General features: G+C 43.5%; 1 long non-coding RNA gene across 1 annotated transcript; it reads left to right on the plus strand.

Moving 5' to 3' along the window:
* Positions 1-2,283: 2,283 nt before the first annotated feature.
* LOC135982428 (uncharacterized) lies at positions 2,284-16,934 on the plus strand. The gene is made up of 2 exons (XR_010599785.1): positions 2,284-2,416; positions 12,928-16,934. It is a non-coding gene; the product is annotated as an uncharacterized LOC135982428 (long non-coding RNA).
* Positions 16,935-27,946: the final 11,012 nt, after the last annotated feature.

The following is a 27,946-nucleotide window of genomic DNA, read 5'->3' on the forward strand; positions in this document are numbered from 1 at the left end:
GTAATGACCCCCTGTAAACCCTGCTAGTGTGAACTAAAAGGTATCTAGTTTGCATTAACGTAGTCTTGTTTTAAATGGGACTATGTTAATATGAATTAGGTATCTCTGTGCTAGCAGGGTCTACAGGGGGCAGTTACAGACCAATATCATCGTGTATGCTGCAACTCACACCCCTGTAGTCTGCGCTCTGGGGCAGTGGAGACAAGACCTTGCTTTCACCAGAGAACTACTGCTTCTGGGGGGAAAACAGAACATCAACCCCCCCCCCACCCTCAGAACATCAAACATTTGATATTAATTGACGTCTTCCAGGTTGGTCCCACTGTCCCTGTTATTTCTGCCATTAGTGTTCTGTCTTGTTGCACAAGAAACCTGTAGACACTAGTAGAGTCCAATTTCTCATTCTCCCCAGAATGACACGGGCTAGTACATTCAGCCATTGCAAGAGGAAGTTCTTCTCTGGCAAATAAAAGAAAAAGGAAGGGAGTCCCATTTAATTTTCCTTGCCCAAAAGAAAGGGAGCCATGACCTAGATCTGGAAGGAGAGGAGTATATTGGGTAAAAATTGGGGGGTGAGTTCCTTGATTTCCTATAGAGCTCATGGTTTCCATTACAACACAAAATGCAAACAAAAACAGGTTTTGCATGTACTTACCAAATATATATATATATACACACACCCCAGTACCACTTCAGCATGAATTAACCACTGGTTTGCAATGGGGGGTACAACGTGTATCCCTTCTGGCCTTCCTGCTCCCCACGCACAAATCCTCTCCTGGGTCCAAGATCGGGGGTCAGTGCAGCAACAGCAGTGGAGCCCCTTTTTCTCTTGCCACAGGAGACGCTCACACTAATGGTCCCTTCCTCTGGTGGCTCTTGAGGAGCAATGAAATTAGGCTCAGAGGAAAGAAACAGAAGGAAACTCTTGCTGTCAACTGTCGACCTTCATTTAATTGAGCACAATTCATTCGTACAGCTGGGCAATTTGAGTCTAAACTTTAAGGGTTGAACATATTTAATGAAGATCTGGGGCCTGCAGCAAGCAAGCTGTAACTTGGTGACCAGAGAGAACAGAGGACATCAAGGCTAAATTATATCTACCTAAGGCTTGAGGAGAATGCCAAGCATATGTAAGACAATATGCCTATACGGTTCTTTGTTGAATCTACTTTTCTAAGCTCTGTGTCTCATTTGGTTACATAAATTGCATCTTGTTTGGGAGAAACTGCTTCTGTGTCACTGCATGCTATTACTGAGCACAGGATCCCAAAGGGGGGAACTCTGGCAGGGTCCAAGCCCAGTTGGGACTGCTAGGTAACACCGTTGGCACCCAGGGAGATGTAGGCTGGGGACTCTGTCAGAGAGTGATTGGGTTGCAGGATACTACCCCAAAGAGATGTTGAGCCTGGCCCAGCCACTTGAGATGAGTGTACTCAAGGGCCTGGAACAGGGTCTTGGAAGGGGAAAGCTATCTGGGACCCGTGACAGGACCAAGCTGGCCAGGTACACAACTTGCAGCCATGGGACCAAGCTGATCTGTTATATGTAGATGCTGAGGATGGTAAACGTACCTGTGATAGCTAAATGGCATATCCTCCCCACCCCAATTACTCTCTTTGGGGCCTACTATTTCAAACCATAGGTGTCTGGAATCTAATGTTACTTTGGAAACATACTGATATTGGATTGGAGCAGAGTTAAGGTAGTTGATGGAGAATAGGAGAGAATATTGGGTTTCAGCAGACTTGGGTTCTGTTCCTAATGTACTGTTTGACTATGGGAATGTTACTTAATGCCCTGTGTCTCAGATTCCCTGCCTATAACACGTGGCTATTTATACTGACCTGTGTAAAATTCTCCAAGATTCTCAGACAAATAGTGCTAGACTATAAGGACCTAACTGAATTTCTCTTGATTTAAGAGCAGAATCAAGCCCGACGGCCCAGTCTTTGGGTCTGTCCAAGCTGAACAAATGGGTCAAGGTGGCTTTACACCAGCTCTAGTGATCTCCACTGGAGGGCACCTTTGGCTGCCCACGTAGGGCAGCTTTCCCCTCTGCACCACCAGAGCAACGGAAAATGGTATCAGGGCTGAAGCTCTGGATCAATAAATGCAAGTTCTCTTAAATTATTACTTACCATATATAATACTGTTATCTATTGGCCAAATACATTCGTGACACTTAAGATTTATTTTAAAAAATTTTCTTACCATTTTTTTTTCTTATTCTAGTGTGTTAACAGCAATCAGCAGCTGCCTGACAAATACTTGGCTACCAAACTTCCCTAGAGAGTGAATCATTTGCAGTGACATCAGGGAAATTCCTAATCATAATCGGTGAGATTTATTGATGCCACTAATGCGGTGATGTATGACCTTTTGGGAGAAGCCATTTGAAAAGACGTATATGCAGGTAGGTGGATGGAGGGGAAAAGAATGTTTAGAATCGGTTTAAGGCTCTATAGGTGCTATCATGCAGGGTTTTGTATCTGTTGAACTGATTCTCAGTGCAGTGCCTGCTACTGAGAGGGGCTCCAAGGAGTGTGTGTAGCTTGAAACTGTTCTGCATTTGATTTCTTTCTCTTGCTTCTTTACATTTTTAAGAACTCAGCCTGTCTGCAGAAACAGCACTCACTTTTTTCTCAGGGTGTGTAGAAGACACACATTGTGCTCTCTCCCATTAGTTCTTTTTGCTAATGCTTAATCTAAAATTTTTAAAAACTAATTTTAGAATGAAAGTATAGACCACACCCAGAGCAGTGTTCATGAGCCAACTGTTCACTAGTCTTTTACAGCAGCTGTAGATTACTGGATTATGGTGCAAGGGATGCCCCGTGGCCCCTTTTCCTGTGTACACACGGCTTATTTTGGTTGCAGAGATGGGGCTGTAGAATCCACTATGGTATCTCTACACTATGTGACAATGCTCCCTACACCAAGTGATATGATCAGGGGACCTAGGTTAGGGGACTTTGAGCTGCTGAAGTGGCACAAAGCAGTTAGTGCATGAACAAGGATTGGTCACAAAGTGTTTTTTTTTTTGTGCATGAAAAGATAATACTGAGCACCTGCAACTCCCACTGACATTGGAGAGTTGGCAGGGGGACAGGGTTTAGATGCTTTGCACATTTCAGGAACAGGCATTTAAGTGTAAGTCACAACCCCATAAATCAAAAATCTATCCAAAATAAAAGTATAATGAAGATAGAAAATTTTTAACAAACATTTGAACCTGGAATGACTTCTTTTTGAATGAGGATAATCTGCTAGTCTGCATGTTGCAGTTATAATGAAACTGTGGCTAAACAATGCAACATGATTTATACCCTCTTATTGGTGTATAAAATGAATCATGCTAATCAATTTAATTTTCCTGAGCCTAGCAAGATCTTACCTTTTCTTTTTCTTTTAAATGGAAGTCTGATCTTAAACCATGTAAACCAGATGCCAAGCAATCTCATCTCAAATCTCATGCCCCAAACGACCTTGATGTGTTTTATTCGTTCTGTTAAAGTATAAGAACGGATTTAATGCAAACTGTCTCAAACTGCATCAGAGCTATTAACTTTAAAGCTGTAAGAATTGTTGCTTGCTAGAAATAGAAGTCTGCACTGTAGCACACATCTATGCATTTAAATGGAGTTGAAAGAAAGTGTTGCCAGACACATTCTTCTTACATATTAAAATAATTTTATTGATTCAGCTTGGTTATGAAGTATTGCTGAAAGTATGTGGTTCTGCAAAAGTCTTTCATTAGCTATAGAAGATATTTTAATAATTTGGGGTTTTTTTTCCAAAGTGTCAAAAAATCAGATGCATTTGAGTTACCACAATACTCATTTAATCTTTATGAATTGACTTTTCAGTATCTGTTTTCTTCACTATCTCACACATGCCTCATGCTGAAAAGTCCCATATCTCATTCCCCAGTACTTGCAACAATTTCAGCGTTTATTGAGCACAGCATGCATTCTTTATTGGATCAGTTTAGTTAGGCTGTGTGAAATGGCCAACACCTGTGTACTGAGGGAGCCAAGCAAGCCTTGAGGGCAGGGGGAAGCTCTCAAAGCAGCCGTGCAGGATAAGAGACCCCTTGAGGTCTGGAACTTAGCACCTTGGGATGTATTGGTGTAGCTCACACTTAAGAACACATGATGCTATAGAGAAGAGAAGCAAGACTGGTTGGTACTAGGCAATAGTAATCATCATAATAAAATAATAATAATAATACTTTGTGCTTATATAGCACACTTCATCCCAGAAGCTCCAACTGCTTTTCAAATGTGGGTAAGCATCGTCTTGACAATGTGCTAGACCAGTAATCTTAAGACAGGAATCACCTAATAGGTCTGTCTCATTTCTGATTTTATTATTATGAAATACTAAGTAAGCTCAAGGGCCACCATTACATTTCTGAGAGCTGAAAAAGGCAAACAGGCTGAGATTTGCCATTGCTGTAACTATGGTTTCATATTGTGCTCCAGTGATTTGGAAATAGAGTTTACGGATCAACATATTCAGTTTGATTTGTGCATAAATCCAACAGCTGTAGTCAGATGTTAACAAATGGATTGCATGTTTGCTCTGATATATACGTTTGCTTACATAACACAGAAAGATGAAGTTGTGATCCTTATTCAATTATCTATCTAAAAAATTATCAGATTTTTTTCTCATTTAGCAACCGAAAGTGCAGCACCTAGATCAATATTTAGGCTCCTAAATATCCCTTTTTTATATTTATATTCTTTGCATGAATATCTGCATCTCCCATTGATTGAAATGATACCCAGATTGGAAGGTACTGGGATGAACCTAATTCTGGCCTCATGCCGGTATAGATCAGGTGTAACTCACTGCATCAATTGGCCAGATCTTCAGCTGCATTCTGTATTCTCCCATTGCTGAGGCAGTGGAAAGCAGCTGGAAAGCTGCTCTAAAAGGCCAGTTGAGGATTTTCCTGACCTGAGGCAATCTCAGGCAGGTGAAATGCCACTCTCACTAGGGCTCAATGGTGTGCTGCTCTCTCAATGACAATCAGAGGATCCCTGCCGTCTTTTCAAACAATAAGATTGACCTTTTCTGTTATTGTTAAAGGCCGAGTTATTTTCACTCTTCTCCAGTGATTTGAAAGGATTTTGCCAGAAAGCAGTGGAACTGAAAGGAGGCAATTCCAACCTAATGACAATTAGAGCACTCAGATGCAGATACAGTGGGCAGAGAGAAATGTTCAACAGGATGGAACATATCAATTCCATCCAAACTTTTGACAGAAACCCGGCAGGGAGGCAGGCTGGCCAGCCAGCTTACCTACTTGTCTGATTTCCTGCTTTCCAACCATCTGGCTGGCAATTGGGTGGAATCCCAGCTTCCTGAAATCCCTTGCTCCCTGCCTGCCTGGCTCCCCACCCAGCGGTCTTCCAGGGAGCCAAGTATCCATAGGCTGACTAGCTAGCCAGTTGGCCAGCTCCCTGGGCTACTCTATTTCTCAGCGAGCTGGATTCCTGGGCTACCCAGTATTTCTGATACAAAATAGCATGGAATTTCAATTCCATGAAGAAATTCGAGTTTGGCTTTATTTCCTAATTTGGGATGAAAAATTTTCAGGAAACTCAAAATGTTTGAGAAACTGAAATTATGCTTCCTGTCTAGCTCTATAATTATAGATCAAGAAAAATAGATGTTAATTGTGTCCTGAGGCCCCAGTAGTGGGGAAAACATTTATATTTATCCTTAAAACTTAGGATGTGTCAATAAAATTAATGAATTAGCCTAGCATGACTGATATTGGAAATTTCATATGTCAGGTGTGCGGAGTATGGGTGATCTTCACCCCTGTTATGTAAGTCCTTTGCCCTACAACTTTTTTCATTGTAGAGGTAGTAGCCAAATGTTATGATTGTTTCGCTAGGATTAGACCTTTTCACTGCGTTGGGTGGAGAGATTTTATTTATTTATAATGTACAGTCCTGGAGCCTTTGAATTCCTCCTTTCTTACAGGGTTTTGTCCAATGAAAAACATTAAGTTCCCATAAAAAAACCCCACTCCCTTTCTGCAAGACAGACAGGTGAATATGGACCTAGAATTAAAATTCAGTTGATGTACATTACAATTTCTTTTCCTGGTTAAACACAATCCCAAAATTAAAATCTTTATTTTGATAAATATATACAAATCTGAGTAACCTCCCTTTATCACTCCCTTTATATTATTAACTGCTAGAATTTTAAGCATGAATGAGTGGACAAAAGCTAGCTATCTGTGAAAGTACTATCAGCAATTGAGTTCCATACTGATTTGTGTGTGATAGTTTTAAAGATCACATTAATTCCACCCCAGAACTCCTATGCACAACCTGTATGATACAAACATAAATTTAAAATTAATATTAAAGAAAGTTCACATCTGTAAGTCTTACTAAATTAGCGGAGGACCAAAAGAATATCAAGGCATTTTTCTTTCCTCAAAGACAGATGGCTAGTATTTTTCCCTCAATGGCAAATAGCAAGACCTTATTGTACATTTTACTCCTTGGTTTAATAACTTAAGTGGGTCCTTTTCCAATTCTGGGCCATCTGCAGCTGAAATTTCTTTGGCGGGGTACAGGAGCTAGCCTATTGTATCTTAGATTATGATTTTAACAGTTCTAGATGTTTAAGTGTGCCAGATAACAGACACAGGGGTCTGTTACAACACATTACAAACGCTCTTCTGATTTGAATACACTAAGTAATCAGGGATCATTTTCTTTGTGTGTGTGTGTGTGATCACAGAATTTTTTTCCTGAGTGGAAGCTTTGAGTCAGTAAAATGCTTGTGACACCAACAGAAAAACCAAGGCCTTCCTTGCTGGAGCAAAGTCCATGGTTGTCACAAAGCCAACCCCCTTGAGCAAGCAACTTTCTAAAACAGAGAAATAAGGAAGAAGCAATTGATGGGACTGATACAGCTCTGAGTTGCAGGGAGCAGGAAAAGTGGCCCAAATCCCAAAGAACAGGTGTGACGTTCCCCTGGTGTTATCTGGACCGGTGATTTGCTAGGCCACTCTAATCCTTGTCTCTGGGAGCCAGGCTTACCCTGCTCTGCTGTGAGAACCACCACTCCCGGGCTGTTCCACAGATGTAAGCTGCTCCCAGCTACGTGAGTGAGCACTTTTGGCCAGCTGCTGCTTGGATTGTGCAACGGAATGACACTAGCCAATATCTCCGGGCCCAGACGCCACCCTAGGAACCTCTGACTTGCAGCTATGTATCCAGTTATGCCCGTTGGATGCTGCAAGCTTATATGAGTTCATCAATTTAACAACAAGTCAGATTTGGTCAAATGAAATAAAAGCAAAACACATTCTAAGTTGATCTTAACACTTTCAGTGCCCTTACAAACTTAGCTGCTTCTCACCACAGGCTGGCTGATTGCCCTTCAGCCAGGTTCTCCCCTTTGATCAGTGCTTCAGTCACTTGGTGGTGGTGTCTGTAGATGGAAGTGGAAAAGAGAGAGAGCATGGCAAATGTGTTTCCCTTTTATCATTACTTTCTTCCCTATTGGCTTTGCGCCCCCTCTTCAGAGTCAGTTGAGCATTACCTCATTGTAGTCCCAAACTGACCAAGGGAAGGGAAGTGACTCACTCAAGAGTCCAACAGATCCTTTGTTGCTGCCTAGGCCAGTGTCCTTTGTTCCTGTGAGGCTGGGCTGGGTTTGTCCCATACATACCCTGATGAGGTGTGAACTGCCTCTCTGCTCCTGGAGAGTTTTGCCTGGGCTTGTTTTAAGCTACGAGGACACATTTTCAGCCTCATAACTATATATGTGATATTACAACCTATAACATTACTATAACAACAATGCAGAGCCTTCTGAAGACACCCGACATGACAAACTTTGCATTGGCTACCACACAATCATATTATAAAGGATGAACATGGGGGTGAAAGGTGTTCCCTCAAGGTACAGAGCGTCCCAACAGGGAAAAGCTATTCCCCTTCACCCCTCCTGTTTTCATTGTTTTAAAGTTTCTCTCAGACTTAGGTTCCATTTCAAGTTCTCAATCCTATCCTTCTCTCTCTTTATCTATCAGTCCATCATACACTCCTCCTCCTCCTCCTATCATTTTGGCACCTCTATGAGATGGAGGAGGCTCTTAGGAGTCACTTGTTAAAATTTTAGCACCAAATTTGAAGGAATCATCAGGGATGTTTTCCCTGACTCTGACGGAGTCTTCCAGCCTCTGGATCCTGCTAATTCACCCCCCACCCCAAGGCTCATTAAAATACTTCTGAGGAGCATTTGATTTTTCCTTTGGACCAGAATTGTACCATGCAGCAAAAACTTAACATAGAATCCATCTGCGGGGAGGATGCTTGTATAAGGTATTTCCCGTTCCACCCACCTCCTTTCTGAGAATTAGTCATAGCATTTAAGGACAGGAGAAACCATGAGAACATCTGGTCTGATTTCCTATACTGAGCCCCAAAACTTGTTTGACTAAAGCATAATTTGTGTTTTAGCTTTTTAGCTGAAGCATATCTTCTGGAAAGGCATCCACTCTTGATTTGATTTTTTTATAAGCAGGGCTGTCCCTAGCTGTTCTGGGGCCCTACGCAACCCCCCCCCCCCCCCCACGGGGTGTGTGTGTGGGGCCCCAGGCTCTGCAGGGAAGGATCGGGGGGGCTGGCCCCAGGCCTCCGTGGGAGGGGGTGGGGCTGGCTTGGGGGGCAGGGGAGAATCACCCCCCAGCACTCACCAGCAGCGTGGTTGGGGCAGGGTCGCTGAGTGCAGCCCTGGCCCTGCTGCAGAGCTCAGGGGAGTGGGGGCGGGGCTGGGCAAGGGCAGGGCAGGGGCGGGTGGGGGTGGGCCAGGGGCCCTGAGAAAGAGCTAGAGCAGGGTCTGGAGCATCACGCAGGTGCGCAGGGCACCAGGAAATTTGGTGCCCCACATTTCCTGGTGCCCTATGGAGCTGCGTACTTTGTGTATGGGTAAGGACAGCCCTGACATCAAGAGATGGAGAATGTACACCTTTATGCAGTAGATTATTCTTGCCTCTGATAAGCTTTTTGTGTAACTGTATCTTCCAGTGGGCTTTATGAATCACATTTAGTTGGCAAGTGGCTCTGTCCCTCTAACTCCAAGCCTCTCTGCATACATAGATTGTAAGAACAGCCTGTACATTCAATAGAACACGTTAGTATTTGCACAACAAAAGACCTTTGGAGATTTGTAAAGAATCATTTATACACTGAGAGCTGCTCCCCTGCAGCTTTACAGAATGTGGCTCTGGTGTCGCAGTCACTATATTCACAACTGCCCCTTGATATTAAAGCAGAAACACAGGTCAGTTGGTGGAACTAAACTGGGACAGGCAAGATCATTTGTGCCACCCATACTGGTCCAGTTAGCCCTCATTGCAAAGTCACCTCTGCACCGCTGCTCCCAGGTCAGCCTAGTCCAGTCCCACAGAATCTCTCCACACCGGGTTCAGAATCTCCATGTGAGGAACCCAGAGCGAAATTGGATCCTTTGCCGGAGTCCATGAAATAGCATTCCTTGTGTCTCGGACACAACACTCTATATCCCTCTTGGTAAGCTTGAATCCCATTTCTAAACCAGGATCTACTACCTGTACAGTCCTGGTGACCCACTTACTCCAAGGCACATCTTGCACAATTCCTATTGCGTTTTATGAGTGCATTCACGGTAACAATCCATTATTTATATAATAGGAACATAGATAAATTCCAACTAAAGACAGAATGTGAAACTATGGCTAAGCAATGTTATAATTCATGTAAATTAAGCTGGCTAATGCTGGCTATTTCTCTTTTCCCCTATTGGGGGAGCAGAGAGTTCCATTTCTCTAAGACTTCTAGCTCTGGGAAGTACAGGAGCATCCAGTGATATTCTGGAATATATCCTTATTCCTTAGTCAAAGAAATCTGTACATTAGCCATGTTCCGGGGAGACTCATATATACTGTTGCCAGACACTGGTCCTTTTTGCATTGCCTCCCTCCCTGGGGTTTTTGGCTGCTGCAGTATTGGTCATGAACATGGACATCACTTTTAACTGTGCTCCACATGTGCTGGAGGAGCGCTGAGCACTTATATTTCAAGCATGAGTTACAGCTGTCTCAGCCTTCTTTACAGTGCATTCATTTAGCAATCTGGGCCTCAGAGATGAGTTGCAGAGCTGGACTAGGCATCATTAGGCATGATTACTATTAAGCTTACCAAGCTAACTTTCCAGCTTGTGTGCCTGTTGTGACAGTGCTGCCCGTGGGAGCCAGCTGAGGTCACTCAATCAGAGTGAACTGCAAACAAAACGGGGCAGACAAACCCCAAAAGCTGGTGGTTATTCCAATACTTGGATTTACCAAGCCAGCACAAAACAGCTTCTATAGCACCTCACTGGTTACTCAGAAGTCCAAACAACGCAGTTCCCTTAAAGTGCCCAGCCTCAGGCCTCTGTCCAGACACACCTGTCAGATATGATGATGATTACTGAAAATCTTATCTCATCATATAAAAGAAAAGGTTCTTCCAATCCCAAAGGATCAGCCACATACCCAGGTTCAATTATAACTTAGATCTTACCCAAAATACACACTATAGTCAATTCTTATTAACTAAACTAAAATTTATTAAAAATAAAAGAGAGAGACTTGAATTCAATTCTTGAGGTTCAGATGCATAGCAGAGGTGAGCTTGTAGTTGCCAAAAGTCCTTTTAGATATAGTTCATAGGTTGCAGTCCAATGTCCATATTCAGGGTGGCTCCAGTCAATGACTGGGGATCTCAATCCTTGTGGCTTAAGGTTTCCCCCTCTTGAAACCCAAAGCAGATCCGAGATGAAATAGGATCATGTCCCAGGGTTCTTATACATTTCCAGCAGCCTTTTGGCCTGAGAAAACAATAGGCTTAACTCTCCTTCTCTCAAACATCCTGGCAATTAGCACAGGGTAATCTATCCATTAAACAGTTCAGATTCAGGTTACCACAACCTTCAAAGAGACATATAGACAATAATACTATTTCACTCAAGTATCATCATAAATGTTAATATTTCTTTTTTGATCTTTGAATTAAAGTTATAGCAATAGACAAGACTTGTTTGCTTACATCACAAGACCTGAACAAACATCTACCCTTGAGATCTCTAACAATGCAGACTTGCATTTCAAAGCTCTATTCATTTACATATCTTCCTAACCAGTCCTTAAGGTTCACCCATGAGTCAGGTCAGTCTGTGAGTTAATTAACTCTTTCTGGCCCTGTCATCTTTCAATGAGATATTATATTACACTCATAACATCACACCTGTGAAGAGCCCAGCTGCCCTTCTGCCTTTCCTGTGCCACACATCTCCAATGAAGAAGGTACCACATTTGGTGCAGATTATCTTGTTTTGGGACATGTAGTGCACATCCTATATTTTTGGTTATTCTCACTTTACACCACCACGAACTGACTGGTGTATGATAAGGAAAAGCAGAACTAAACACTTTGGGCCAATTTTTCCAAAGCTTATCCGCATAAAACCTCATGGGTGTATATCCTGGTATTCAAAGCAGAGTGGTATAAGGGGACTGTATTAGGGGAGACTCTGGTCTTCCTCATGTGAGTATGTATTACTCCGTGTGGGAAACGTCTGATTAGTAATGAAGAGTTTTGGTAAGGTGAGAAAATGCTACTGATTGTAAAACTCCAAAGAGCCCTGCTTTGCCCATTTGACTTTCTTTGATGGTCTCAGACACACTGCACAAACACACACTGTGCATTCCTCTTAACTCCCAATGACTCTAGAGTCAGGTCTACACCACAGCCCTATATCGGCATCATTACATCTTTCAGGGGTATGAAAAATTCACTGTCACCACTGCAGTGCTGTTCATAAAGACAAGCCCTAGGTAGCTGCAGTTTCCTAATGAGTATCATTTAGGTTCTATTACATCTAATTTAATTGCATACAAATGCAGACTTTGAACAGACAATATAACCTGACAGTAGAACAATCTGTACAATCGTTCTTTTCATGCCATATTTTAAAAATGTTAATTCCCAAAGAAACAAAAAAGCAACGTGACACATTCTTCTCCTCTAGGTTCATTTTGTCTCATTAAGGTTTGCCACAGCTCTTGGGATGATTAAGAGTTTGTCACTTTTATGCCTCATTAGTTTGGTGATTCACAGTGAGGGGTGCACTATCTAATGACTAAAGCATAATTAATTAATTGAGGTCAAGCTCTGTTTATGTGTGTACGGTTCACTGCATTGCTAGCTTAGCTGTCTGCCTGAATAGTGACACATCTCTGTTCTTTAGGATGTCATACATGTTAAACATGGCAGGTGAGAAAGAAGGGCCTTTTAAAAACTGCATTTGCCTTATAGTCCTTTGGACTATACTTGATACTGACAATGGCTTTTGGGCTTCTAAAAGTGGACCAACCTCTGCAGTCCCTCTGGCAAAACTCCCACCAATTTCCAAGGCAGTTCCACAGAAGTAAGGACTGCAGGGTTTGACTAAATGTTCTTTAGCATTTAGAACTTCAAACATGACAAAGATTTAGTAAGTCATCTTCCCTACAGATAAGTAAATATTATTATCCCCATTTTACAGAGGGGAAGACTTTGTGTGGGTATTTAAGTGCCTTGCCCATAGCACAGAGTGTGAGTAATTGTGGGAGCTAGGATTAGAACAGGAGACACAGCTGCTTCTCTTGGGCTCAGGCCACCAGACTACTTATTTCGCACTATCATAGCAGTGCAAAGAAAATGATGTGTATTATACGAAAGAGACCACCGAGACTGTTTCAGAAATATTGTATACATGCTGTATGCCTGGATTGTGTCCTGCCCTTGTGTCTGCATCTTCATTAGGAAAAAAAGGTGTGTTCTAACACATGGTAACTGATCTGCTCTCTCTTGCTCCTAGTCTTCAAGCTACTGGATTTCCAGATGCACACTGATCCTCTCCAACTGCAGCTGCTTCTGCTCCAGCTACTGAGCTGTCCACCATTCCTATTTCAGTGATATGATTGGTCTGGATGGAATATAATTGCTGCATCTGTCAACCTCTTTCCTGCTTCCCTCCAGGTCATTGGCTCCAAGACTTCCCTTGTGTGCTGGACTCTCAGACAGCCGTCTGAAGGTTCTTTGTGAACCTGGACCATCATTTCTTGCAGGGCTTTGGAGCGGAGCCCAGAGCTGGAGCGTGGAGCAGCTCCGGAGCAGTGGAGCTGCAGGTTTTTGCCTGGAGCTGGAGCGGAGCTGGAGCACATCTCCAAAGCCCTGGTTTCTTGACTGGTTGTTCAAATACAGCTGTGATTTTGTTCTATCCACAGGGCTGATCTGTCCTTCTCAGCATAACTCAACCACCTGATTTTAATTCAGCTGGTCATAATTCATTTCCCCCTTTCCCTCTTTCTGCTATTTCCCCCCATAAACAGACTATTGAGGCTTTTTCCTTTGTGCTTTTCGGTCTACAGTACATGTTTTTGCTGCTCTTGGCACTTATGCAATTCACGCTGTTACAGATCCCACAAACTCTGCCACCATATATGTCACATTTCTAGGCAACTGCACCTGTATTTCCCCTCAGTGGTCCAGCAAGGGACACTCACTGCCAGGCTTCCAGCTCCCCAGCTGTTGCCTTGCTTGGGTGGAGACCTGTGACGCTCTCCCTTCTGACTGGGGTATTTCCAGGCTGCTCACATCCCTGCCTTCACTGTGTTACTCCCGGCACAGACAGGTTACCCAAGCACACCTGCTTGCTTTCTCCTCAGAGATGGTTAACAAGTGTAATTGCTACAGTTATAAGTACCACACAGCACTTCCCATGCAAGCCTATTTTAGTCTTAAGGTAAAAAGCATTACAGAGAAAACAAATTAACAACAATAAAAGAACATACACACATGCTAGTAAATTTACCAGAGATCACCCCAAACCTAACATGGGTCTGGCAGGAGCAGCCTTTCAGTATCCCAGCCTATAAGCTTTGTTGTGGTTACAAGTTCAAGAGAGCTTCAACTTAGAACAAAACACAGTTTTAGTAGGCCCAGTCCTTCCAATCCTACCCTAGGGATTGGGGCCCTCAATGGACTAGGGGTCCTGTCCATTTGCTGGGTGAGAAAGAAGGCGCTGCATCAGTTTAAACCCAGGCTATTTTTCCAAAAAATTGTTCTTTGGCTGTTGGTCTCTGGAAAATCCAGTTTGAACTAGTATATGTATTTGTCCCCAGGGGTGTCTTCAAAGGGCTGATAACCTAAATAATTACATTACCATCCCCCTCCTACTAGAAAAGGTACATATAATGCCACAATAACACATATGTAATTACATTTTTAATACAATGTACCCCAAAGGTATTAAATCTAATTCAATAACATGTAACTTAATTCAATAAAGTTCATCTTAATTTCATAAAATGTGATCAGGATATTACAGGATGTTGTCAATCTGTCACACATATTTGCCATTAGAAAAATGGGGAGCAAAGAGCTTGTGTGTGCATTTCAGGAAAAAGAAGTTGAGAAATAACTACCAGCATTTTACTACAGAGGAATGAAAATTACCTGTTCTCTGTATTGTTGTCCATTCGACCTGTGTTTTTAGAGGTGGGCGTTTGTTTGTTAGCGAATAGAGAGAAGATGTAAAGATTTTTTTCCCTTTTCTTTTTCGAAGTAAGAAATCCCTCAGAAATGTGGAAAAAAAAGACCATAGATCATGCCAAGCTCATATGGCAAGAGGACTACTCATATGAGTAAAGTTTGCACAGACAGGCACAGAGCAATGATTGTTGTTTGAGCTGCTTTTAGACAATGAGGCGGTCAATTGCCGGTCTGTCACCGTGTTGATGTTATTGGTCTTGCTGGAGTATGTAACAGGGAAGACTGTGTGAAGGTTGCCACTCCTCAAGCACAGCGTGAGGAAGAGGAAATCTACTGATTTGCATGGGTGGCAGGTATAATACGCTAGGGGAGGCTGTGCCTCCCCTACTGCAGCCGTCCCTGCCGCCTGTCACCTGGGCCGTGCCCTCCACCCCGCCCAAAGAGCTTGTGATTTAAGTGCCCAATCCAACTTCTGCTGAATAGAATTGGATTGGACTCTAAAAACAGGTAAACTGTAACACTATAGAACAAAGACAGAATGGAGTATTAACTACAGCGTATAGTTACTGTTACAAAGTGGGCTTCATTAAGGCATGAGAGTAGCATAGGAAGTTGTACCAACCACCAGAGGTGAAAGTGAGCCGGTACGCCATGCCTGCCCGGACCAGCTTCCCCAGGCTGACGATTTAAAGGGCCTGGGGCTCCCTGCAGTGGCCAGAGCGCAGGGCCCTTTAAATCACCTCCCGAGCCCCCCTGGGGTAGCGGCGGCAGGGCTCCAGCGGTGATTTAAAGGAGTTGGTAGCTCCAGGGGTGATTTAAAGGCCTCGAGGCTCCCAGCCGCAGCTGGAGCCCCGGGGCTTTTAAATCTTGATTTAAAGGCCCCACCTCTTCTGGTTGAGACCATGCCGCTGCTCGGGAGTCTGGCATACCGATAAGTCCTTTAACTTACTTTCACCCCTGCCAACCACAGATAGCATTGTACTTTCATTCGTACATAGGTCTAGCTGATCAGGAAGAGCTTTATTCAGGCTCTGGATGGAAATCAGTCTAGTTCTTATAGGATAGCTATGACAACATGAAGACACAGGGCCAATTTCAAGCCAATATAATTGCCGTGCTAGGGTCTGGAACTAATTAATGGTGGCTTAAAAACAGTGTAAGGCCTGGTCTACATTAAGGAAATTTGCATGTATGCAACAATCAATGTAGTTTGGGATGCACCAGTGTATCAAAGTAAGCTATAGCAGTGTAAGCTTCACTTTGCACCAGTGATGCATGTCTACAGTATGGTTTTGCACTGGTATAACTATACTGATATAGTTTCACAGGTGTGAATTTCTTTACTGTACATCAGACCTAAGCTACCTGTATGGTGTTAATGAGGAATCAAAAGGGTGTAGCGGTACAGCGACACGTAATTTGCAGAAATGTGGCATTCAGTGAGTGTGCTGGAATACAGCTAACTTACCCACAAGTATGTAAGATAAAGCACTCACATAAGAATGTATCTCTCACCCTCTTGATATTTGTAGTAATTAGTAATGGGGTTTTTTTTGCAGGCAGCGACAATTGATGATATGTACACATGATTTGATTCAGAATCAGAATTTACTTTTGAAGTTAAAAAGCTTTGAGTGTAAGGTATGTTTTTCAGTTTCAGGATTAAACATGAGTGACAGAAAAACATGTAGTCGTGCACAGAACTATAGGCACAACTAGTGAAACAAAACAAAGGTACAATCGGCCTGATGGAAAATGCACAAAACTATACCCTAAATTTACCCAATTTAAAATGGAAAAATGCAATTCAAACAAAAAACCTGGCATGACTCATTGACCTGTAACACCCTTGATGCTTTATTTATATTTACCTTCATACAGTACTAGGAAATAGTAGAATAGCCAGCACTTAATACTATAGCTCCCTTTACTTTTTTTAAATGTTATGATTGTGTTTCCATAGAAACAACATATTGCTAATGAGGCAAACTTTCTTGGGGATTTCATGTCCACCATATGTCCTTTCTGATAACGCTGCTGTTTTGTTGTATAATTCAATGGCACCATTGTTGGGAATCAGCGTTCGAGTGCTAATGAAATGTGTGTATTCATTAGCATTTTATAGCTAATAGCTAATTCAGTATAGGGAACTAAGTTCCCACTGTGTATCATTTCCTTTATTACTGTGCTTATCCTCAGATTATCCAGTGTGATTTGTGGAATTAAATCTGATTTTCTTGTTGCAGGTACTGTAGCTATAACTAAATGCAAAAGAAATGAAGGCTTCATTTAATTTAGTTTTAATGAATTAAGCTAGAGCTAGAAGATTTACATATTTGTATTCTTATTTTGCAACTGTAGTGATTATAATTGAAAAAGATCTTTCCTTATAGGTCAGGTTCTGTAAACCCTGTTTTGTTTTTGTTGTTCTCCTCTGGACTCTCTCCAATTTGTCCACATCTTTCCTAAAGTGCGGCGCTCAGAATTGGAAACAGGACTCCAGCTGAGGCCACAACAGTAACTAGTAGAGCGGGACAATTACCGCCCATGTTTTATATACAACACTCTTGTTAATTCACACAGACTGATGTTAGCTTTTTTTCAACTGCATCACATTGTTGACTTGTATTCAGTTTACGATCCACTATATACCCAGATCCTTTTCAGCAGTACTACCACTTAACAAATTATCCCCCATTTTGGAGTTGGGCATTTGATTTTTCCTTTTAAGTGAAGTACTTTGCACTTGTCTTTATTGAATTTCATCTTGTTGAATTCAGATCAAGTCTCCAATTTGTCAAGGTCCTTTTAAATTCTAATCCTGTCTTGCAAAGTACTTGCAGCTCCTCCCAGCTAGGTGTTATCTGCAAAGTTAATTATTCAAGTAATTAATGAAAATATTGAATAGTGCCAGATCCAGAACAGATCCTTGTGAGACTCCACTAGGTGCATCCTCTCAGTTTGACATCAAACCATTGATTACTACTCTTTGACTATGGTCTTTCAACCAATTGTGCACATATCTTATAGTAACTTATCTAGACCACATTTCTCCAGTTTGCTTACGAGAATGTCATGTGAGACTGTATCAAAAGCCTTACTAAAATCAAGATATATCCGGTGTGCTGCTACCCCCCATCCAGTAGCCAGGAACACTGTCAAGGAAGGAAATTAGATTGGGTTGGCATAATTTATTCCTGACTAATCCATGCTGACTGTTCCTAATAACTTCTTATTCTCTAGGTGCTTACAAATTGATTGTTTAATAACTTGTTCCAGTATCTTTCCAGGTATAAAAGTTAGACTGACTGGTTATGTCACAGAGGTCACAGAAGTCACGGAATCCATGACTTCCACAGACTTCTGTGACATTTTCTTCCCCTGGGCTGGACCTCTCAGCCAGCTCCCCTCCCCCGCTCTCCGCAGCTTCCAGCCCCCACACTGGTGGGGGAACCCTTTAGCCGTCCAGCTGGGAGCAGTGGGGACCCTGCAGAAGCCCAACCCTGTGGGCAAGAGGACCCTGCAGCTCCCATTCCCTACAGTGGCGGGGGGCTCCAGAGCTCCCACTGACCACAATAGTGGGGGATGCTGGAGCCCCAGGAGCAGTGGATGCTGAACCCACCTCCCAGTTTTTTCAGGGATATATTTAGTGAAAGTCAGGGACAGGTCCCAATAGGGTGACCAGACGTCCCGATTTTATCGGGACTGTCCCGATATTTGCTTGTTTGTCCCGCGTCCCGAATGATGTTCGGTCGGGACACGGGACAAATGAGCAATTTTGCCCTCCGCTCCGGCGCACAGGCGGAGCCCAGAGGGGCTCTAGCCCCCCCTGTCCCGACTCTGAGGGGCTGGGGCGACGGAGCCCGGGAGCGGCTGGGCTGGGAGCTGCAGGAGGGGCCTGGAGTGTGGCTCAGCTGCACAGCTCAGAGCCCAGGCTGGGCCCAGGAGTGAGGAGATGGGGGAGCTGGGGGTGTATTGGGGGTCGGAGCTGAGAGTTGGGTGGAGACGGGGCTGGCGGCGGTGGGGGGGGGTTGCACCAGCTTTCCCCCCCCCCCGCGTCCCGATATTTCATCTTTGTCATCTGGTCACCCTAGGTCCCAGGCTTCCGTGAAATTTTGTGTATTGCCTGCAACCTGTCCCTGACTTTTACTAAACATATTTGTGACAAAAACTTAGCCTTATCTATAATTCCTGGGGACCTCTTTGTTTCCCTTGTTAAACATAGGTATTATGTTTGCCTTTCTCCAGTCCTCTAGGACTTCACCCATCCTCCATGAGTTCTCAACAATAATTGCTAATAGTTCCAAGATTGCTTCAGCTAGTTTCTTAAGTACCCTAGGATGAATTACAATAGGGTCTGCTGACTTGAATACATCTAAATTATCTAAATATTCTTTAACAAGTTCTTTCTCTGTTTTGGCTTGTGTTCCTTCCCCCTTGCTGTGAATATTAATTATGTTGACTATCTGGTCACCATTATCCTTTTTAGTGAAGAATGAAGCAAAATAGGCATGAAACACCTGAGCCTCCTTGATGTCATAAGTTATTAGCTCTCCTTCCCTACACTGTCTTTCATCTTTCTCTTGCTTATAATGTATTTAAAGAATGTCTTCCTATTGCCTTTTATGTCTCTTGCTAGATGTAACTCATTTTGTTCCTTAGCCTTTCTGATTTTGCCTCTACAGGTTTGTTTTATTCTTTTACATTCCTCCTTTGCAGTTCATCCATTTTTTTTACTTTTTGTAGGATTCCTTTTAGATGTTCAGGTCATTGAAGAGCTTGTGATGGAGCCATATTCTTCCTAACCTTCAATCACACTGAGATAGTGTGTTAGTTGTGCAATTAATATTTTCTCCTTGAAGAACTGCCAGCTCTCCTGAACTACTTCATCCATTAGATTTTCTTCATATGAACATTTACCCACCAGTTTGTTGAAGTCTGTTGTTTTGAAGTCATTGTCCTTATTCTGCTGCTCTCACTCCTTCCTTTCCTAAGAATCATGAAATCTATTATGTTATGATCACTTTTACCCAAATTGCCTTCCACGTTCAGATTAGCAGCCAATTCTTCCTGTTGCTCAGAATGAAGTTTAAAATAGCTGTCTCCTGGCTACTTCCTCCACTTTCTGAAACAAAAAAGTTGTCTCCAAAACTTTCCAAAAACTTATTGGAAAATTTGTGGTTTGCCATATTACTTTTCTAACAGATATGTGGGTAAAGTCTGCCATTACTACCAGATTTTGTGATTTGGATATTTCTGTTACCTGTTCTAGAAATGCCTCATCCACCCCCTCTTCCTGATTTGCTGGTCTAGAGTAGACCTCTACCATCATGTCACTCCTATTTTTTCCCCTTTTATCTTTACCCAGAGACTTTCAACTTGTCTGTCTCTCACCTCCTGCTGGACCTCAGAACAAGTGTATATATTCTTGATGTATAATGCAACATCTTCTCTCTTTTTTTCCCTGCCTGTCCTCCTTGAACAAGCTGTACCAATATTCAGTCATGAGATTTATCCCACCAAGTTTCTCTGATGCTAATTAAGTCATAATTTAGCTTACATGCTAATACTGCCAGTTCTTCCTGTTTATTTCCCACATTCCTTGCATTTGTGTATAGACATCTAAGATGTTGAGCAGATTCTCCCATTGATTTCCCTCCTGTTGCTCCTATAGGTTGGTTAGTCAGTGTGCTAAGATTCTCCTCCCCTCTCCGTTAGGTGGAACCCCATCTGACCTTCTTCCCAGAACAGCATCCATGTTCAAGAAAGACCAAGCCCTCCAGTTGGCACCATCTGTGCAGCCATGCATTCATCTCCAGGATGTGTATGTCCCTGCCTGGGCCATTACCTTCAACCGGGAGGATGGACAACCAACTCCTTCATCCTCACTCCCTGTAGTTGATGCTGATCTGCTCAGGATCATAGTAGGCAGTATCATTACTGCCCATGTGGATGAGTAGTATGGGGTAGTGGTTCAGCCTCAGTAACCTTTCTGTAATACCTTGGATGTGGGCTCCAGGCAGGCAGCATACCCTCCAGGCTATCATGTGAGTGCAGCAGATGGATGCTGCTGTTTCCCTCATAAGGGAGTCCCTGACTATTAGCACCCTATGAGTCCTCCTCTTGAGTGTGGTGGCTGGGAGCCTATCAGCTTTTGGGGCAGGCTGCTCCTCCTCGGCCACTGAGGTCTACTTCTGTGGCCAGTACAGCATACTGGTTCTTTACTGCCATGGACAGGGGACCTGGGTGGGGGATGCTGCTGTGTCATCTGTAGTCAACTAGCATTCTCCAGCCCGGATGCTTCTTCATGTGTCCTGTTGATGAAGTCCTTGTGCTTCCAGGTTATGCAGATAAGCCACCTCCTCCTGCAGCTCTCAACCCTGCTTCTTGAGCAACTCCACCAACAGATGACACTTGCACCAGATGGTATCCCATATCTGACTTTCATGTCCCCCCTTTTTATGGACCCTAAGGGTGAGTGATGGGGGGAGGGGCAAAGAGGAGCAAGCAGGGGCGGGGTCTTGGGGGGGAAGAGGTGGCATGGGAATGGGGCCTTGGGAGAAAGGGTGGCACAGGGGCGGGGGCTCAGGGAGAAGGGATGGCACCAAGGTGGGGGCTTGGAGAAAAAGATGGCGCAGGGTGGCAGGGGTTGGGGGGAATGGGCAGTGTGGGAGGAACCACAGTTCTGGTGCCAGTGGCCCCCCACAGGCTTTTAGGAAGCTTTCGCCACTTCTGGCTAAGGAGAGACAGGCCTTATTCTCAGCCTCCAGGGTCAGGATGCCCCTGTCTGCCTAAGGGCCCCACAGGTGTAGGTAGAGGAAGAGCTAGCAGTGGTGCTGGCAACAAACCATTTTTCTCCCATTGCAGGTTCTTCCTTGTGGAGTATCTGCAAGGTAAGGAAAGGAAAGGAAAAGAAAACAACACACATCCCAACTTCCTTGCCTTCTTCTGCTGGGAAACTCCTCCAGTCTCCCAGCTGCCTTTGTCTTACCAGAGAGTGGGAGCCTGAATGCTTTTTAAAGCCTGGGCCCCACACATGTGGAATGGGTGACCATCATCTTTGGCTGATGTAAATCGGCATAGCTGCATTGAAGTCAATGGAACTGTGTTGATTCACACCAGCTGGGATCTGACCTTATTGTGTTAAATAACAACAATTTTTCTATCAGTTTTCTTAATGCATACTTGCATGTGTGTTTAAATATTGAGCCAGTCTTACCTTTCCAAGTGCCCAAACCCCACAGAATAAATAGGTTTAAGGGATACTATCATGTAGTTTGAACACTCTCATTCCCAAAACTTGATCTTTCTAATGTGATTTTCCAAGTTGGATGATATGTGAAAAAAGGAACAAACCAACCAAAAAAATCACATAAAATACTGTAAACTGGATTTTCAAAACGATTCTAAGGAGTTGTGATTAGCACAGATAAGACTTAGAACAAATCCCGTCACATAGAATCACATTAAAAGTGAAATATGTATCAAGTCAATTTGATATCCGCATGCTGACAAATTAATACAAATATTGATTGTGAATGCCAAAAGGTGCATCAGTGTAACAGAGGGTGGGCATCAGGTTTCACTGGGGATGCTGTGATAGGTATTAAGCCTCTGTGTTTTGTTTAATACCATCCAAATGAAAATGCCATGAGTTGGCAAACCATGAGAACATTAATAGCTCACAAAGGGAATAGCTCCAGTATATTTAGCAGAGGCAGACAGATTACTCTTAGAATGAAGTCTTGTTAATTTAGGTCCTATGAGGCCAAAATTAATCAGATCCCAAATTAATGAGGTCTTGTGAACTCCAGGAAAGACAGTGTGTCACATTCTGATTTCATTTACATCAGTATGCATCAGAAGTATCTCTGATGCAGTTAATGGAAATGAGAATCAGGCCCACAAACGTCCTAATTGTGTAATTACAACTGCATCATGTTGGTTTAAAAAAATCAGTTTATCCTGGTATACAATATTTTATTCTCACAGCGGTTTCCCTGGGTTTTCCCAACTATTTGTGTACCTGTAGAAATATAAAACTGGAAGTAGAATGTACAGCAAGCACAACTGAGGAAAGCAACGGATAGAAGACATGTTTTGTTCTGTGCTAGCATGAAAAAACATATATCAATGTGTAAATGTAAAAATTGTGAAATAAATTGCCCTTAGACACAATAAACTTCTGTTCTTTACCAAGACTAAAAATTCTGAATTCCTGTCATGTCGTTCAGACAGTCTGGTAGTGATTAAAAGGCTATGTAACACTCACAGTTTGCTCATATGCCAGTGTGACTCTGTAGTAACTCCATTTACTTAAGTGGAGTTACTTCATATTTACAGCAAGGTAAATGACAGCAGAATTCTGAGCAGCATTGCCTGTTTTGCTACAGTTGTGAAATTTTTCTCTGCTGTGTTGCATCTTGGGTAGTCATAGACACCTGTGCAAAGGAGGTAGAAAACTTTATCTAGTCAGAATGGTAGCATTTTATATCCCATTCATACAAATTTCATTGTGTGTGGGGGTGGGGTGGGGGGTGTATGCCCTGGCTGTGGAAGCTCCTTTTGCCGCTCCAGTACTATGAGTTGCAATGTGTGAGCTTCCATTGGTTTCTGGCTTGCCTCTCTTCAAAAATACCTGCTGTGGTGTTTCAAAAGGGCCAGCATCTCCTGCCTTTGGGTGGGACTCAAACCCTCCCAAATCTTAATGCTCTCCAAAGGAGTCTCTTCCTCACTGTTCCCTCATCAGCACAACAAATCATATTCACTACCATCTCCCTTTCATGGGAAGCTTTCAGTCTATTGATGTGTACTGTTTGCACTGCTCCTCTGTCTGGAGTTGCTCAAGAGCGTGAATATCAACCTTAGGGCAGACTGTTACAAACCAGGGCGCAAACCACAAACTGATTCTGAGTGCCACACTTAGATTTCACCAACCAACCTTCATATGTTAACTCCTCAAGCACTATAACAGTCTTAACTGGAGTCACAGACAGTCCCCTTGGGCTCTCCAGTCCATCTTGTCACACAGGTAATCTTGCATTTGTGTTAGATGGTCTCATACCGAAAATCACCACAATATTCAGGTTACTCCCAGTCCCAAAGGACCAGTCACCTACCCGAGGTCAATTGCACCTTCAATCCCAAACCAAAGATAACACTTGTAACCAATCATGTATTAAACTAACTAAAGATTTATTAATTAAGAAAAAGTAATGAGTTATTTACAAGGTTAAAGCAGGTAAACAAGCACACACAAATGAGCTGCAATTTTATGTTCTAAAATACATAAATTCTCTGATGTTCCACAATGGCTCATTTGGTTTCAGTGGGCCTTCTTGTGGGCAGGGCCTAACACCTTTTGTGGTAAAGAAGTATTTTGTACTTGGTAATGCTGCACTCCTGACTGTGGGGGTTTACAGTTTCAGAACAAATACTTTTACAATCATTAAGCAAACACTTACATATTAACTTATATGTTACAGTGATTACAAGTGAGAGTAATTCATGCAGCAACTACACCAGCATTTCATACAGTCTAAACACTAAACGCATTTTCAAAAACCTAATACCTATTTTAACAATACTAACACACAGGTGAGCCAGACTGGTTTCCAGATATGCATTTATCAATGTTTAGTTGAGACTTAGGGATCTTGGCATGCGCTGGCACCTGGTCTGCCAGTGTCACAATTTACACCTGTGCAAAGAAGGTATAAAAAACGTTATCTACTCAGAATAGTAGCATTTTATAACCTTTACACAAATTTTAATGACTGCACAAAGTGCAAGGCAGTGAAGAACTTAGCCTAAAATAAAAAGGTTAAATCACACAAAGGAAAGTTGGCCTTAGTTGATGTTATGGGTCTCATTTTAAGACATTCTGCATTTTCTCTCTCTCAGTTTATTAGTTCTGGTGGTGTATCCATCAGAAGAACAAATCTTAAAGAACAGTTGAGAATTATTGCTACTTGGCAACTCAAGAAAACGACTGTCATTTTACACCGGTGTAATTCCATTGACTTTAATGGAATTACTCTTGATCTGTGGCAGTGTAAGTGAGAGGGAAATTAGACCATTAGCTTTCAGCTACAGAAAGATGGGTCACCTGTCTTCCCACAACAAAGTTACATCCCCAACTAGTGACTATTTTTACACCACAATTGCTTGGGTGTATTTTTTCCTCTTATTTAATATTAGCCAAAGGCAGATAGAGTTCTTGCCTAACTGCAAGTAGCTGCTGAAACTCTGAATATGCAATGATGAAAAATCCTACAGTGCAGCACTGAAATTAGAGAATCTTAGTACAGTTTTTGAATAGCGCATATCACTGTGTTATCCAGACTGCAGGACATGAGAGCCAAGTAGTTTACCCTTTTCACTTTTGAGATAAAGGTTCTCCTATTTGAACCCCAAACTGCAGATCTCTTACCTGTAAAGTAGATTTCTGTTGTGTATTCTGAAACTTATTCTGCATAGAGAACTCCCAGGGTATGCCTACACCGCAAACCCCACCCCCACGGCAACAAGTCTCAGGGTATCTCTACACTGGCGGAGTTACAGCGCCGTCAGTTACAGCGCCGCTCAGAGAGTGCTGAAGGGAAAGTGCTGTTGTGTGTTCACACTGTCAGCTGCATGCGCAATAGCGTGTTCACACTTGCGGCACTTGCAGTGGTATTCAGAGCGGTACACTCTGGGCAACTATCCCACAAAGCATCTCTTCCTCTTCTGACGCTAAGGGAAGGCAGAGAGGGTCGCAGGGCATCCTGGGTCCTGTCCCAATGCCCTGTGATGTATTGCTTCGCATGCCAGCAGTCCTTGTGCTTCCATCTGCATTTGGTGCCATCTTTCAACGGTTTGTGTACTGCTCACTCTGGCTCTTGGGTCTGCAGGAATGCATCCTGAACTGTTGACCAATATGCTGCTCCCTCTCACTAACACGTCACGAGTGGCAGTGGAGTTAAAAGACAAGAGGAGTGCAATATTGATTTCACCACATGTACTAGCTACGGCATGAGATTGTTTGTGGCATTCACAGAGGTGCTGACACAGTGGAAGTCACTTTTGAGCTCGGGAAACAAGCATTGAGTGGTGGGATCACTTTGTGATGCACGTCTGGGATGACAGGCCCTGGCTACAGAACTTTCGGATGAGGAAAGCCACATTCATAGGACTGTGTGATGAGCTCACCCCAGCACTGCGGTGCAAGGACATGAGAATGAGAGCTGCCCTGCTGCTGGAGAAGTGCGTGGTGATTGCACTGTGGAAGCTGGCTACTCCAGACTGCTACCAATCTGTTGCTAACCAGTTTGGAGTGGGAAAGTCGATCACTGGACTCGTGTTGACGGAAGTGTGCCGGGCCATTAATTGCATCCTGCTCCGAAAGACCATGACTCTGGGCAATGTGTGTGACATTGTGGATGGCTTTGCACAAATGGGCTTCCCTAACTATGCAGGGGCAATAGATGGCACACATATTCCAATTCTGGCACCAGATCACCTAGCCACCGAGTACGTTAATCACAAGGGGTATTTCTCAATGGTTCTCCAGGTGCTTGTTGATCACCGCGGGCGTTTCACAGACATTAACACAGGCTGGTCTGAAAAGGTGCATGACACACACATCTTTGGGAACACTGGCCTGTACAGGAAACTGCAAGCAGGGACTTTCTTCCAGGACCAGAAGATCACCATAGGGGAAGTTGAATGCCCATTGTGATCCTGAGACCCTGCCTACCCCTTAATGCCGTGGCTTATGAAGCCATAAACGGGGCGACTTGACAGCACTAAGGAGAGGTTCAACAACAGACTGAGCAAGTGCAGAATGACTGTTGAGTGTGCTCTTGTCCATTTAAAGGCCTGTTGGCACTGCCTATATGGGAGGCTGGACCTGGCTGATGACAATATTCATATGCTTATAGCAGTGTGCTCTATGCTCCATAATATTTGTGAAGGGAAGGGTGAAAGCTTCACTCAGGGCTGGACCACTGAGGCTCAGCACCTGGAGGCTGAATTTGAACAGCCAGAGACCAGCGGTATTAGAGGGATGCAGTGCAGGACCATAAGGATCAGGGATGCAATGAGGCAGCAATTTGAAGCTGAAATCCACTACTATTTGTTGCTATGCTCAGGTGTGCAGTAATGCTAGGAGGTGATGGTGATTGGTGCAGACGATGCACTATGAAGGTTTAAGAAAATTGCCTGTTGCTTTGCAGGGCTCTGTTTGCTTTCAATTAATGGAATAAAGATTGCTTTCAAAATAAAACAATTCTTTTATTAAAAAACAACAACCGGAGGGGAGAGACAAACCAAAAAACACATCAGCACTGTGGTGGATGGGGGAAGGGAAGGTCCCAGGAGGAGGTGGGGTCCCAGGACGGTTAACGATTTGTGTATGTCCAGGTGTCATATACAGTCTTGTCCTTTGGAGGACAGTGCAGCGGGCACTGTACTTCAGCAGGTCTAAACTGCAGAGGGACAGGGGTTGAGTGCTGTGAGTACTGGGAGTCCGCAGGACTGGACTGTGATGGGGCAGAAGTGGAATGCAGCAGGTACAGACTAGAGCCAGGAGGTTGCTAAGAGTGTGTTGGTGGTCTCTGGGGGGAGCATGGGAAAGACTTTTTTGTGACAGCGGCTGCAGGGGAGAGCAGTGGCGAAGCTGCTCCGTGGCTTCGTTCTGGCATGCAGCATTCTCCTTTCAGTCCCTCTTCTCGCTGTCCCGCCACTCCTTCAATTCCTGCTTATTGGACGCGGAGTGCATCATAACATCACGCAGAAAGTCCTCCTTAGTTCTTCATAGCCACTTTCTAATTCTGCACAGCCATTCAGCCCGCAATAACAAAGAGGGAAGCTGGCTCCCAAAGTCATATCTGTGAAGCCAAAATGCAACGTTTTACAGAAGCAGTATTGTTTGCAACACACAGAATCACATTCAGTGATTTAAAACACAGCCACTATTCACATACCTATCACTAACTGGCTGATTCCAGGTAAGCACACATGAGCCACAAGATCACCAGAATGGTGAGTAACCACAGGGGCAGGGGAAATCAGTGTTCCCAGACCCTATTCTACACTGGTCATGTGGCTCTTGAGGAGAGCCAGCACTGTAGGAGTGGCCTTATAATCATTACTCTCCCCACGTTTTCCACAGAATGTGTTCATTATGGAAAATATCTCGCTGCTGAGGGTGAGCAAGGAATCAAGGGAGGGTCTTCTCCAAGACTGTGGCTTCCACCATGCCCTTATGTGGCTCGCCTGTGTGCAGCAATAGTCCACCCCCACCCCCCAGTGACAGCAGAGTGGCGCAGGAAAGTTACCGTCAAGAATGGGTCAAGAAACAA

The sequence above is a fragment of the Chrysemys picta genome, chromosome 3 (assembly GCF_011386835.1).
Source record: "Chrysemys picta bellii isolate R12L10 chromosome 3, ASM1138683v2, whole genome shotgun sequence".
Taxonomy (NCBI): Eukaryota; Metazoa; Chordata; order Testudines; family Emydidae; genus Chrysemys; species Chrysemys picta.